The sequence below is a fragment of the Spinacia oleracea genome, chromosome 4, assembly GCF_020520425.1.
Source record: "Spinacia oleracea cultivar Varoflay chromosome 4, BTI_SOV_V1, whole genome shotgun sequence".
In the NCBI taxonomy this organism is placed as follows: domain Eukaryota; kingdom Viridiplantae; phylum Streptophyta; class Magnoliopsida; order Caryophyllales; family Amaranthaceae; genus Spinacia; species Spinacia oleracea.
The window spans coordinates 87,419,844-87,430,807 of record NC_079490.1 but is presented as its reverse complement, the minus strand read 5'-3'; the positions used below and the strand labels follow the sequence as shown (position 1 = coordinate 87,430,807).

At 38.1% G+C, this 10,964-nt stretch overlaps 1 long non-coding RNA gene across 1 annotated transcript; it reads left to right on the top strand.

The window, feature by feature from the left end:
• Positions 1–8,024: 8,024 nt before the first annotated feature.
• LOC130472455 (uncharacterized) lies at positions 8,025–8,482 on the top strand. The gene is made up of 3 exons (XR_008932737.1): positions 8,025–8,154; positions 8,260–8,328; positions 8,415–8,482. It is a non-coding gene; the product is annotated as an uncharacterized lncRNA (long non-coding RNA).
• The last annotated feature ends 2,482 nt before the right edge of the window (positions 8,483–10,964 follow it).

Below are 10,964 nucleotides of genomic sequence, written 5' to 3'. Positions count from 1 at the left end.
GTTCAATTGTTTGTATGTTGTGTCTTGAGTCGCCTTGAACATAATATACTAATTAACGTAAAGTGTAACCCAAAGAGCTTCAAAACTCTTGGAACGTATATACCTTGAGTATGAACAATGGGGGGAGTCTTGCCGGAAAACTTGTACTCCTAGAATGATAGAAGACATTGTTTCATTCTCTTTTACGCCGTTGTGCATTGGAAGTCCTGTCGGTATGGCCCGACTGTCGGTATGGCCCGACTTTCGGTAGTAGCCCGACTTATTTTGGTGTATGGTTGACTCCCATCACCCTTTCTTTCCTTTTGAGGAAACCTTACTTTACCCGTTCGAAGCTACTTTTTATTAAACTGTGAGTCAAGAGTCGTGTCTCGTGTCGAGTCTTGTCTCCATGTTTACTTGTTTATTATATGGCTTTTGCATGTGGGTTATTTAATTGTCGAGTGAAGCATGTTAGGATAGAATGTTATTCTAGCTTGTTCGTACTCAGCTTTTGCTGACTTCGTGCTTCATGTCTTTTGGTCATGGCCTTTGCCTTAATGACCCTATGATGATCCATCAATTGCATTTGCGTTGTTGGGGAGTAGATTTTCAATAAAGCAGGTTGGTAGAGATAACTTGCGGGAGAAGTTATCATGGGATTCGAGTTGAGAGTTTATTCTTCCGTATTTTATAAACTCTATTTCTATTTTTAGTCATGACTACTACTATTACTATTTAAGTTAATGGATTTCAAATGGTTTGTTTTAGTTTGGGTCTCAACGTTTCCAACTTGTTTTAATGACCATTAACTATTTATTTAATATGTTTGAAAGTTAGTTAATTCCGCTGCGTAATTCTGGTAAATAGACTTAGCCGTTATCACGGTGGCGGTAATATCTTGGTAATTCCTGTGTTTTAAGTTGGAAAATATTTTATAAAAAGCAAGGAATTATTAGGGTGTTACAAAGTGGTATACTGGAGCTTAGTTTCAGTCCTTCTTACTAGTAAGTAATACTACAAAGTGGTATTTGCAGAGCTCTAGTTTGAGAGCTGCTTTGCATTAATTAATAGTGCAAAGTGGTAAATCCTTAAACTACAATTGCGGAACTTTAGGATTTTCAAAAACTATTTTCCTAAAGTCAAAATGTTGTTTTTGAGTACTCAAAATTTTGAAAAGCAAAATTCCGAATTTGAGTGTTGGGCCAAGAATGGGAAACCCAACCAAGTCAACCAAGGCAACCGCCAGAACAACAACCAGAATAACCAAAACCGGAATGGAGGGAATAATGGTGGAAACCAAAAAGGTAACCAGGGTGGAAACAATGGCAACAGTGGCCATGGTAATGGAACTCCCGGAGGGAACTATCAGCAAAATGGGAACCGAAATGTCAATGGAAATGCCAATGGAGGTGGCTATAACAAGGGAGTTGCCCAAGGGAAGCTAAATGTGATCACTAGGCAGGAAGCCAAAAACTCGTTTGACGTCATAGCTAGTACTTTTTCTATTAACTCCGTTTTAGTTAAAGTACTATTTGATTCTGGTGCGACTTATTCATTTATATCAAAGGGTATCTTAGAGAAGTTAGGATTGAAAGAACCTGAAGAGATAGAAGTACCCATAGTGATACCAACAGGTGAGATCGTGAAATGCACTAAGATCCATAGAAACGTACCTTTAACCATAGCCAAGACCATATTCTTGTCTAGCCTAATTGAGTTTGAGTTAGGAGATTTAGATGTGATTTTTGGAATGGACTGGTTGGCCATGTTCAAAGCTAAGATTGACTGTGAGAAGCAGAAGATTCACTTGAAGTCTAGTCTAGGAAAGGTTGTATCGTATCGCCGTTTTGGGAAGCCTAGGAGTATAGGAATCGTCACGGCGATGGAACTCGTGAAGCTAATACACAAAGGGAACCCTGTCTTCTTATGCAATGTAAGAGACCTAGACCATGTAATGAAAGAGCAACCAGAGGATATTGCAGTGGTGAGTGAATTCCAGGACGTGTTTCCGGAAGAGATCCCGGGAATGCCGCCCAATCGACCAATCGATTTTACCATAGATTTAGCACCCGGAACTGCACCCATCTCGAAAGCCCCATACCGGACGGCTCCAGCAGAAATGAGTGAGTTAAATGGTCAGCTTGAGGAATTTCTAGAAAAAGGTTATATTAGACCAAGTGCATCGCCTTGGGGAGCGCCAGTCTTGTTTGTGAAGAAGAAGGACGGTAGTATGAGACTCTATATAGACTACAGGGAGCTGAATAAGGTCACAATCAAGAATAAGTATCCTTTGCCTAGGATAGATGATCTATTTGACCAGTTGAAAGGAGCAGGAATGTTTTCGAAGATTGACTTGAGGTCAGGTTATCATCAGTTGAGGATCGTAGAGCACGATATACCGAAGACTGCATTTAGGACTAGATACGGTCATTATGAGTTCACAGTTATGCCATTTGGGTTAACCAATGCACCTGCAATCTTTATGGACTTAATGAACCGAGTATTCCATGCATTCTTGGACAAGTTTGTAGTGGTTTTCATAGATGATATTCTGGTCTACTCCAAGAATGAGGAGGATCATGCAGAACACTTAAGGTCAGTGTTGAGTACCCTAACAGACAATCAGTTATGCCAAATTCTCTAAGTGTGAATTCTGGCTGGAAAGAGTTGCGTTCTTAGGATATTTTGTATCTAAAGAAGGAGTTACAGTGGATCCTGCAAAGATAAAAGCTGTTAGTGAGTGGCCTACACCTAAAAGTGTCACCGATATTCGAAGTTTTCTTGGTTTAGCGGGTTATTATAGACACTTTGTGCAAGATTTTTCTAGAATCGCCAAACCAATGACAACCTTGATGAAGAAAGAAGCAAAGTTCGAATGGAATGACCAGTGTGAGGAAGCGTTCCAAGCCTTAAAGAAGCGATTGACAACCGCGCCAGTGTTAACTTTGCCAGATGAGAGCGGTACTTATGATGTATATAGTGATGCCTCTAAGAATGGTTTAGGGTGTGTGTTGATGCAGAACGGGAAGGTGATTGCGTATGCATCGAGACAGTTGAAGCCATATGAATCCAATTACCCTACCCATGATTTGGAGTTAGCCGCCATAATGATTGCGTTGAAGATATGGAGACACTATCTGTATGGTGTGAAATGTAGGATATTTACGGATCATAAGAGTTTGAAGTACATTTTCACACAGAAGGACCTAAATATGCGCCAACGAAGGTGGTTGGAGTTAATCAAGGACTATGATCTAAATATTCAGTACCATGAGGGGAAAGCTAATGTAGTCGCAGATGCCTTGAGTAGGAAATCAAGTCATGGTGTGAATGCGTTAGTAGTTGCTAACGAGCTGTGTAAGGACATGCACCGACTGAATCTAGAAATAGTGAATGGAGAATGCCTTGAGAATATGATGAATGCCTTAACCATCCAGTCGTCAGTACTTGATGAAATCAGGGAGAATCAGGTTGGTGATGTTAAGTTAGAGCGGATCAAGGAAAATATTTTGCAAGGAAAGGAGATTGATTTTAAGATCCACGAGGATGGAAGTTTGAGGTATAAAGGACGATGGTGCGTACCTCAAAAGTGTGGTGAACTAAAAGAGAAGGTCACAATACACCATATTCTTTTCACCCGGGAGGTGACAAGTTGTATAAGGATCTGAAGAAGGTCTATTGGTGGCCAAGGATGAAAAACGAAGTGGCTGAATTCGTGGCAAGGTGTTTGACTTGTCAGAAGGTTAAGATTGAGCATAGAAGACCTCAGGGAAAGGTCCAACCCTTAGAAATTCCGAGTTGGAAGTGGGACTGTATCTCAATGGACTTTGTCACTTGCTTACCCAAGTCGAAAAGTGGAAATGACACCATTTGGGTAGTGGTCGATAGGTTGACTAAGTCAGCAATGTTCATACCAAGGAATGAAACCTGGAAAATGGAACAACTTGCCAAAGCTTACATCAAACATGTAGTGAGATTACATGGATTTCCTAAGGATATCGTATCAGATAGAGATTCTAGGTTCCTTTCGAATTTCTGGAAAATTGTGCAGAAGAACTTTGGTACCACATTGAAAATGAGTACAGCGTTCCACCCAGCCACAGATGGACAAACCGAAAGAACTATTCAAACCTTAGAAGATATGCTAAGAGCTTGTGTGATTGATTTCCAAGGTGGATGGGAAGATAGCCTAGATCTAATTGAGTTTTCATACAACAATAGCTATCATGCCAGTATTGGAATGGCACCATTCGAAGCCCTGTATGGACGAAAATGCAGAAGTCCGCTATGTTGGAGTGACATTAGTGAAACCGTTGTACTAGGTCCCTAATTGATAGAGGACAGTATGAATCAGGTTAGGACTATTCAATCCAAAATCCAAGCCGCGCAAGATCGCCAAAAGAGCTACGCAGATTTAAAGCGTAGGGATGAAGAGTTCCAAATAGGTGACAAAGTGTTGCTAAAGGTTTCACCAATGAAAGGTGTAATGAGATTTGGGAAGAAGGGAAAGCTTAGCCCAAAGTATATAGGCCCATATGAGATCTTAGAACAGATAGGGAAGGTAGCGTATAGACTAGCCTTGCACATGGACTTGCATAGAGTGCATAATGTGTTTCATATATCCCAGTTGAGGAAGTATGTCCCGGATAAGTCTCATGTACTACAATCGGAGACCATAGAGTTAGACCAAAGTTTGACCTTTGAGGAAAGACCTGTCAAGATACTTGATAGCAAAGTGCGTAGCACTCGAACTAAGGATGTTAAGATCGTAAAAGTGTTGTGGTCTAACCAAGAGTCTAAGGAAGCTACCTGGGAAGCGAAGGAGGAAATGAGAAAGAAATATCCCGAACTTTTTCCCGAGGTTAGTTGAGTTACGGGGTCGTAACTCGTTTTCTTTAAGGGGGGTAGAGTGCGGTAGAATTTCGCGCTTTTTACCTTATTTACCCAATTTATCCTTTAGGATATGCTTGAATCGTTGTTTCCAGTGAAGTTTCACTGTTTATTGTCATGTTGAATTACTTAAAGAGTACAACAACTAAAACTTTTTGCAAAGAAAGCGCACTAAAGTCTCAAAATAGTCTCAAGTTTAGTTTTAAAATTGTGATTTCCGTGCCCAAGTTTCTAGACGAAACTTCTTTTAAGGAGGGTAGACTGTAATACCTCGTATTTTTCTAATAATTATAAATATATTATATTATATTTATAAAACATTTCGTGTATTTTTTTATAAATTAATTTCATTTAATGAGAATTAAATGTGCTTTTAATTTTAATTAATTTAAATATTAATTATTTCGAAAACCGGATTTTATTAAATAAATTCAAGGAATTTATTTAATCGGAAATTGTTGGGTCGTATTTCAAAAATGAATTTAATAAACTTAAAAGCACGGTCGTTTTGTTTTAATTAAACCCAACAAAGCTTGCAAGGGATTTAATGAATTGAGCCCGGTAATAAGCCCAACTCAAACTACCATAACCTAGCCCACATGGGAGAGAAAAACTATAAATAGACCCCCTCATTAAACCCTCACAAGAATTTTCAGCACTCCCTCTCTCTCCTCACTTCCTCCCTCCTTGCGGCACACCCACACACCCCTCTCGTCCGACCCTTTCCTTGCAGCCCAAGGCACGAGTGTGCCGTGTGTGTGGTGCCCAGCCCTCGCGTCGTGCCGTGCGCGCCCAGCCTCGCAGCCGCAGCGTAGCACACCAAGTGCCTGCGTGCTCGTGCCCTCGCCCTCTCCTTGCCTCGTCCCTCAGCGCAGCCCACGCTGCTGTGTGTGTCGTGCGTTGTGTGCCTCGCCCGCCCCGCAGCCTCGCCCTCTCGTCGCCTTGCGTGCACTGTGTTGCGGTGCGTGCGGTGCTGTTGTGTGTCGTTGTTGTTGCGTTGATTGCTCGACGCACACACATACAACACAATTAATTGTTGTTGTGTGTGTGTTGTTGAATTGGGATAATAAAAATTATGTTTTCAAAAATATTAATTTTCAGTTTTAAATTGATTTATTTATTGTGATTAAGTTTAATTATTGGATTGTTTAGATTAAATAAAACGGTTATGAACATCGTATTGGGTTAGTAGTATGTTTTAATTAAAGAAATTGGTTTTGATGATTGGTTTTGTAATTTTCAGATTTTATATGTTCATAAGTATTCATTTTTAAAGTCAAAACACGTTTTCGGATTAAACCATTGTTAGGGTTTTGGTTTCAAATTGATTGAGCGATTGATTTACATAATTTAATGACAATTTAAATTATGGGAACCAATCTAAATTTTCAGAATGTTTATAAGCTTTAAAAGGTTGGTTTTTAAGGGTTTTAAAGCGAAAAAGTCAATGTTTTTATGCTAGGACTTGAGTTGACTATTTGAGACTATTAAATTACCAATTAATGAATAATTTTAATTAAACTAAGGGTTTTATTTTCGTAAACAGTTGCTGGAAATTTAGTAAAAATGGATAATAATTTAGTTCTCTTGTTTTGTTTATAGGAGTTGATTTCTAGTGAGTCGTGATTCGCACAGTGGCCCCCGTACTTAGGTATTCCAGGTACGTACAAAACTAGGGTGACCACCGAAGTGTATTGAATGCGAATCATGTGAACTTATATGTTGGAAATTCATGTTTGACGATTGGGAATGAATATGTTATTATAAATTCATGTTTAATGTTGAGAACAAGCATGTTATTGTTATTGTTGAATCTATGTGAACGAGCATGTTATGAATTGAATTATGCTTTATAGATTCTATTGAACTATCATGTTATGGACTTTTATAATCGTTGAATTATGTCAAGCATGTTGTTCAAGTTGGTTTGCATGTATGGGTAGTGCGCATGCAAGTTGTTATTATTATTATGCTATAGTACAGGATGTCTAGCATAATTATTGAGCCAGTCGAATATTTCCAGTGAGCAATATATATTCTACCAAAGGGGTAGAATATGTTAGAGAGTCTATGTGAATTGAATTAAGCACAATTCGTGCTAAGGGCACACCCCGCTTGTTAATAGGCAATGCCGGGTTATCTCAAACAATGTTTTTGAGAAGGAACAATGGGAGTAATTTCACTTGAGTCTTGTTTGATCACCAGTCCTAAAGAAGTAAAATATTAAAGAGTCATTGTTGAATTGTTTAATTGTTCAATTGTTTGTATGTTGTGTCTTGAGTCGCCTTGAACATAATATACTAATTAACGTAAAGTGTAACCCAAAGAGCTTCAAAACTCTTGGAACGTATATACCTTGAGTATGAACAATGGGGGGAGTCTTGCCGGAAAACTTGTACTCCTAGAATGATACAAGACGTTGTTTCATTCTCTTTTATGCCGTTGTGCATTGGAAGTCCTGTCGGTATGTCCCGACTGTCAGTATGGCCCGACTGTCGGTAGTAGCCCGACTTATTTTGGTGTATGGTGGACTCCCATCACCCTTTCTTTCCTTTTGAGGATACCTTACTTTACCCGTTCGAAGCTACTTTTTATTAAACTGTGAGTCAAGAGTCGTGTCTCGTGTCGAGTCTTGTCTCCATGTTTACTTGTTTATTATATGGCTTTTGCATGTGGGTTATTTAATTGTCGAGTGAAGCATGTTAGGATAGAATGTTATTCTAGCTTGTTCGTACTCAGCTTTTGCTGACTTCGTGCTTCATGTCTTTTGGTCATGGCCTTTGCCTTAATGACCCTTGTAATCCCCCGTAAATTTATAAATTTTATTAATATATTTTAACGTATATTATTTATATTTAATTAGAATTTAGGAATTTTGAGTAATAAATATATAATTCACGTATACTTATTTATTACATTTTAATATTTTCAACGATTTACGAAATTGAAAATGATTTTAGAATTTTAAGTTAAAACGAATTCGAATTACGAAAACACGATCGATTGAATTTAGAAAACAATCCTAATCATTTTGGATTCAAACAACCTTAAATCCTACTCCTAGCCCAATTGGGAAAAGCCCAAACCAAAAACAAAAATTAAACCCAAACCAATACTCCCTCTCTCTTTTCAAATTCACGTGGAAACAAGGCAAACCAAAACCCCTCCATCCTCCTTCAACCTCACCCACAACACCAGCAACTCCTCTCCTCTCCCTTGTCAGCCGCCGCACCACGCTCACTGCCGGACCACCACCTGCACCGACGACCACCGTCGACCCTCGTGGTAACTCCTTCTTCCTCTCTCTTCTTTCGGTTGTCTTGCCCTGCTCCTCCTCTCCCGTTTTCCTCCTTCTCCTTACTTGTTTCTCTTTTTGTTCACGTACGGCAGTCATCGCCGCCACGTTGCCGCCCAGCCTGCGTCGCTGCGCCGCCGCGTTCCTGGCCCACACCGACCAATGTCTTCCTTCTCCTTTGTATTTCATTTTCTTTCTTTTTTTTTCTGTTTTCGTTCATGGCTCATTCGTGTTTTATTTGTGCCGGCAGCCACCTCCGGTCGCAGCCACCTCGCCTAGCCGCGCCACCCTGTCCGCCGGCCAGCACTCCCCTCTCCCTATTGAATTGGTTATTTCTTAAACCCTAAGTAACTAATTATTTTAATTAATTATAATTGTTAATTTAAATTATGTTCTTGATAATAAATTTATAATTTTTATGGTTTGAACATGATTTTCAGATTTGGGTTGAGATTATAAACGAATTAATTTTCAGTTTTTGTGATTTAAATTATAAATTTGAGATTATATGGATTTTATAATAAAGTTATTAATTTTCAGATTATCTAATTACATTGAAATATTGATTTTTGATTATTTAAAGTATGAAATTCAAGGTTTTTATGATTATTAATCATGATGGGTTGAGTATGGATCATTGAATTGGTTGTGTTGAGATACTAGGAACGTAGATTGACCATGGTGAAGCTTTTAAATGAAATTATATTGCTGAAAATTTAAAGTACGATGTTTGCAAAAGTTTTCAACGAATTTCAATCACTAATTCAATAATCATGATTCTAGGAAATCAAATGTTTAAGTTTTGATATTGGGGAAAGTTCTAAATATGTTTAGGATGCATTTAGAATGCTTTCTTATGGTTGTCAATGATTAGGAATTTATTGGGATTATTTGTTGGTTGTTTTAGGCGGAGAATTCTCTTTAGGCGACTTTTGAAAGTGTTAAAGTGGCCTATCAGTTTGTTTACACAAGGTACGTACATACCTGTGTGCTTGGAATGTGTGCTAATTGTTGAAACCATGTTGAATCTTGTTGTTGAACTTGGTTATGTTGATATTATTGTTGAATTTGGCGATGTTGATATTATGGACGAACTTGGTTATATTGAATGTGCATGTTTAATACTGTTGGACAAACTTATTGAACTTATTTTGCACTATAAGAACTGTAACATGTTAGTATGGATGTTTGATACAAACATGTTGGTTGGGGACACTAGATTATTCTATATGATTGGGTTGGATCAATTGGTTGTTGTTCCCTTTCTATCTTTTCACTACTTTATAAGGGCGGAGGACCTTGTTTAGTAAGTTGAAACTTTATGCCCATATACAGGGTTGCTCATGGTTAAAGGAAAGGTGGGTTAAGTTGGAATGAGTCTTGATTGATGCTTTTATGATCACTTACTTAATTCCAAGATAAAAACAGTTGTGAACAAATGTGAATTGTCTGTCTTATGTAATGGTTGAGTCATTACGGAATCTCAATTTGTAAATCATGTAAAGTGAAACTGAATAGCAATAGCTTTAGACTGTGCACGTCTGAAGTGACGGACAAACAGGAGTTGGGGTTCATGGTGGTAGCCCATGGCCTTTTCTGGGACCGGATTGATCACCGTGTCCTATTTTTATTTAAACGTTCCTCGATATCGCAGGTCACTGAGGTTACGGAGTCGCGCCCGTACCTCGTCTTCCTTAGTGAAGACTTCTGGATGGTCAACTCGGTCCATTGGCTATTTCAACTAAAATAATATTATGGTTATTAAGCCTAGCTTAGTCTAGTCAAGTATAATCGTCAATTTATTATGTTTTGCCTGTCCTTACTTATATTTATTAGTATCATGTTAGGGTTGTTGGTTTGATAGTATCATGCTAGGATCGTTGTTGTTTTAGTATGTAGTACTCAGCTTTGCTGATTACGTGCTTTGTTTGTGTGTGTTGATCATGGCTATGCCTTATTGATCCTGTGATGACCCATCTTTGGTGAGCAGTCTCTAAGGATCAATAAGCGTTGCCCATCTACAGGTTTGAAGATGATGCATCATTGGGATCGGGATTAGAGAGCTTGTAGTTCTATTCGTTTAATTAAGTGATTTAATTTGTTAACTTGGATTTGAAATTTGTCGTACTATTCGTATTTCTTTAATTCAGTTAATTGGTTTGGACCTAATATGTAATAGATTATTTATGAACCTAAAAGTTAGTTTTATGTTTTCCGCTGCAAAATTCTGAATAAGCCGTAACGTTTTCACACGGGCGATAATACTTTGATAATTCTCTATGTTTTATATTAAAAGGTTATTTTAGAAAAGAGAGAATTGTCGGGGTGTTACAACCCTATGATGATCCATCAATTGCATTTGCGTTGTTGGGGAGTAGATTTTCAATAAAGCAGGTTGGTAGAGATAACTTGCGGGAGAAGTTATCATGGGATTCGAGTTGAGAGTTTATTCTTCCGTATTTTATAAACTCTATTTCTATTTTTAGTCATGACTACTACTATTACTATTTAAGTTAATGGATTTCAAATGGTTTGTTTTAGTTTTGGTCTCAACGTTTCCAACTTGTTTTAATGACCATTAACTATTTATTTAATATGTTTGAAAGTTAGTTAATTCCGCTGTGTAATTCTGGTAAATAGACTTAGCCGGTATCACGGTGGCGGTAATATCTTGGTAATTCCTGTGTTTTAAGTTGGAAAATGTTTTATAAAAAGCAAGGAATTATTAGGGTGTTACAAAGTGGTATATTGGAGCTTAGTTTCAGTCCTTCTTTCTGGTAAGTAATACTACAAAGTGGTA